Here is a 4,480-nt window from a genome sequence, read left to right as displayed (position 1 = left end):
AGGCTGAGGGCTGCCAGTGCAGTGGTGGTGGTGGGAGCCTCTCCCGCCTCCTCAGCAGCGCTAAGGATGTCCGAATGCAGCTAGGCCTGCTGGCAAGTAGATATTCCCCAAGGGCTGCTGGGCTGCCAGAGGGATGTCTGACTGCCAGCTTGGGCCCGATCCCCCCAGGGAGCCCAGACTGTGAGAGGGCACAGGCCAGGCTGAGGGCGCCCCCCCCCAAGTGCACAAATTTTTGTGCACCCGACCTCTAGTTTATATAAATAAAAGGCTAATATGCTAAGTGTCCGTCCAGGTAATGACATCACGTAGCAATGCCCAGGTTCCTCTCCCTCGCGCCAGGCCATTGAACAATAAACGGCACTGCGGACCTGATGCCCACAACACTCGGCTTCCCCCAAGTGGGACACAGGCCTTGCCACCACCCCGGAATGACACTCCACCAAATTGCAGCCGACGCTGATGAGACCCCCATGGTGCAAAATTCGCCCACAGCCCAGACCAGCCCAGAAACAATGGCTGTAGGTGCCGGGTAATGATGTCACGTAACAATGCCCAGCTTCTTCTCCCTAGCGACAACTAGCCTCCTTGCAGTCCAGGAACAGGACTTGCTTTGTAGCCAGGTGGAAACATTTTAGACTTTAAACAAATGTCTGTGAAGTGTTTTCCCGTGCCTCATCTCATTTGATCCTCACGGAAGTCCTGGAGTAAGTAGATAGGAGACTCTGTGGAATCCTGTTTTCTTTTCATTAGCCGGAAAACGGAGATTTAGAAAGCTTAGAAACTTGACCTGACTGAAAAGAAGTAAGAAATAGTGGACCTTGAAATGACTTCAGGTTTTCTCACTGCGCAGAATATAGTCAAACACTGCTACAGTTAAATATTTTACCCTTTGTTCTCCCTGCGTGATCTACAATAATAATCTGCTTCATGTTGACATTTACTGCTGTGTTGCTGACAATTACCTGAAAGAGAAGTTGGGTTGCTTCTCTGGGCTGGAAAAAGTTTTCATACATCATAAAGCAGGTCTAGTCAAGCAAGTTTATTCTATATATATATATATAAAAGGCTAAGTGGACTCGCACATGCTGACACATATAAAGCTCTCGCTGGCGCCAATCGCACACATGTGTTTTGGTCTGTCACTGTCAATCGTGAATTTGGTTGACACTTCTATTATAGAGAAAGGGCAAAGAGCGATATTAAAATATTTCTTCTAATTAATTTCCTTCAATGTGCATGAATTCATGCACCGGGCCACTAGTATCAAAGAAAATGCCAAATAATTAGTCTTTCTCCAGCTAGATTGCCCACATGGTCTGCCAGCAAGTTTATTGAGAGAAGACAAGAACATCCTTTTTACTAAACTGAATTATGAACCACTTAGCAAGGTCCTTGTGGTACTGGGCTCCGGTAAGTTGAATGAGACCCAGTTCCCATCCCTCAGGTAACTCACAATGAAATCTTGGATTTAATAGAAAGACATATGTTAAGTAGAGTATGTTGGTATTAATGGTGAGAAAGAGGATTCTATTCTATTGGAGAAGATAATATATAAGGATTGATTCCTAAAAATAAAATGTGTCCAGTCTGAAAATTCAGGGGAACATCCAGTTCACAGACACATAAGACAAGACAAAGTGAGGGGAGGAGTGAATGAAAGCATAATGTTTATATTTTTATGAAGACAGTGTTTATTCAAAAAGTATTGGAAAAACATTGTCTCATATGTTGCTAGCCTGTGGACTGGGAGCTGTGCCATCTCCCTCCACCTGGAGTGGCTCCATTTTCCCTGATTTATATAAATACAGTGATCTTCCAGACAAGAAAGTATTTTTTAAAAGGTTTGAAAATCATTAATTGAAACAACAAATTCACATCAATATGAATAATGTGAATAAAATACTAAGAAAATGGCATAAGTGGAAAAATGTACATGAGAAATGTTATATTTAAAGTACTATTTTAAAAAGGGAGGAAGAAAGAAAGAAAGAGAGAGAGAGAGAGAGAGAGAGAGAGAGAGAGAAGGAAAACACACCCAAAAAGCCACTGAAGTGGCAAAATTCTCCAATCATTCCCTGGTCTATGAGTTTTGCTTATGGCTGACAATACTGTTCTGTATACTTAAAATTTTCTAAGGGGTATATCTTTATGTTGTGCTCTTATATTTAACACAACATAATTTTTTTTAAATGCATATATGTTTCTGACTTCAAGGCAACAGACTAGAATTTTCAGATTTTATATCATATCTGCAAGAACCTCTGTATTTCTCAAATAAAAATTGGATTGAATAGAGTCCTGAAATAGACCCAAAAGCCGATAGGAATTAAGTACAAAAAAGGTGGCAGTTTAAAATCACCCTGTAAGGGAAGAATTATTTTTAAAATGGTATAGGTCGGCTAGTTAACTGGATAAAGAAAGAAGGAAAGGAAGGAGAGATACTACATTCATTAAACCAAAACAAACTTCAATAGAGTGAAAACTCATTATAAAAATAAAACTATTAAAGTTCTAAAAGGAATCAGGAGGGATTTTCAAACATAGTGTTAAGCTTATCCTAAGCAACAAGAACAACAAAGCAACACACACACACACACACACACACACACACACCATGAAGGAAAAAATATAGCCAATTAATATAAATAAATGTGACTGCAGCTGAGTCATCAGTAGGTCTGCCATAAGGACTCCTGGAGACATTTTTTCCCAAATTCCAGGTCATATAGAAATCTTGGAATTTTCTTCAGATTCCATAATAGGGCTCCCTATAGCCTTCACCCCATAACAACTTGAATCTACGTTTGTCCCCTCATCTTTCTGTGACAGAAGAAGAGGCTCAGGACCTATCCAATAAAATGCTGTGTGTGGGCTCGTCAGAGTTATGACAATGCAGGCTCAGCACACCAGCCACACCTCCCAGCAGAGGTCCAATCAGGAGCCCACGTTGTCATCATCCAGGTTGTGTCCACCTGGAAATTTGAGCCAGGGCAGAAGTGGAAACTGGCCAGGAATTTTAAAAGCAACATAAGGAGTTTGGTTTACGAGATGTTTAAGCTGCTTAAGGTAGAAAGGGATCCTCAAACCCATTTCATCCAATCTCCTCTATCTGGATTTTCATTCTTTCTCTGTAACACCAGCTTACAATTCAAGCCCTCCACTGACTGTCTACAGAGGCTGTCATTTCATAACCTTACTCACCATGGTGAGTCAAATTTGATTCTATGAGACACCCACTTACCTGATATCAGCCTATTACAGGGGGGGATGTCAATCCCTCACCTACAGCTACCATTCAACTAGCAGACTAGTGTTTCTCAGAATGAGGGGCACTGACAGTTCAGTTGGCTCTTTATATACATTCCTCCTTTGGAGTCAAGGAAACCTGGGAAAAAGAAGGACAGTTACTATAAAATCAGTTTTTATATTATGTTCTGCCAAATAGGCATCAGTTTCAACTTCGGGATAGTTTCTGGGTAGCCATTCCTGTCTTGAACTAATCAACTTGAGAACAGAACCACGGATATCTCAACTTGGCTGAGAATTTTTTTCATAAAAACAAGTCTTTTCATCAAAATATTTGGAAGCCATAAGGTAAGGGAGGTTGAATATGCTGAAAGACAAAATCATGATGCGAAAATCTGTAGACATCATTGCACAAGACACTAAATCCCACAGGCTGTACATCCACATCTACTGCCAACCAATATTGTCATTATACTCGGAATGTCAACGTTGATACAGTAATAAAAGTGTCTATTATTCAGCCTTTCAAAAGGAAATCCTGCCAGCCTTAGCCAGTTTGGCTCAGTGGAGAGAGCATCGGCCTGTGGACCAAAGAGTTCCAGGTTCAATTCGGGTCACGGGCAGGTACCTTGGCTGCAGACTCCTCCCGGGCTGGCCCTAGTCAGGCTCATGCAGGAGGTAACCAATCAATGTATTTCTTTCACATCCATGTTTCTTTCTTTTTCCCTCTCTGTTTCACTCTCCCTAAAAATCAATGGAAAAATATCCTGGGGTGAGGATTAACAAAAGACAACAAAAAAAGGAAAACCTGCTATTTGTGATAGCATGGATGGACTTGGAAGACATAATGCTAAGGGAAATAAGTCAGTCACAGAAGGAAAAATACTGCAAGAATCCACTTACATCAGGTATCTAAAAGAGACAATTTTTTTTTATAGACAAGAATAAAATGGTGGTTTCCAGGGGTGAGAGGAGGAAGAAATGGGTAGTTGTCCAATGGACAGAACATTTCCGTTATACAAAAAAACACACACACAAGTTTTAGAGATCTGCTGTACAATGTTGTGTTTATAACAATAGCATATTATGGTGCACTTAAAACCTTGTTAAGAGAGATCTCATGCTACTGTTTCCCATCAGAAAATCTAGAATATGGTCCCTGATGCACAGTGGGGAGAGGAAATATCCTGAGTCATATTCTCATTCCAGCGATGCCCTAATTCACATTCAACAT

The sequence above is a fragment of the Myotis davidii genome, unplaced genomic scaffold (assembly GCF_000327345.1).
Source record: "Myotis davidii unplaced genomic scaffold, ASM32734v1 scaffold327, whole genome shotgun sequence".
NCBI classification, from domain to species: Eukaryota; Metazoa; Chordata; class Mammalia; order Chiroptera; family Vespertilionidae; genus Myotis; species Myotis davidii.
This window is presented reverse-complemented; position numbering follows the sequence as displayed.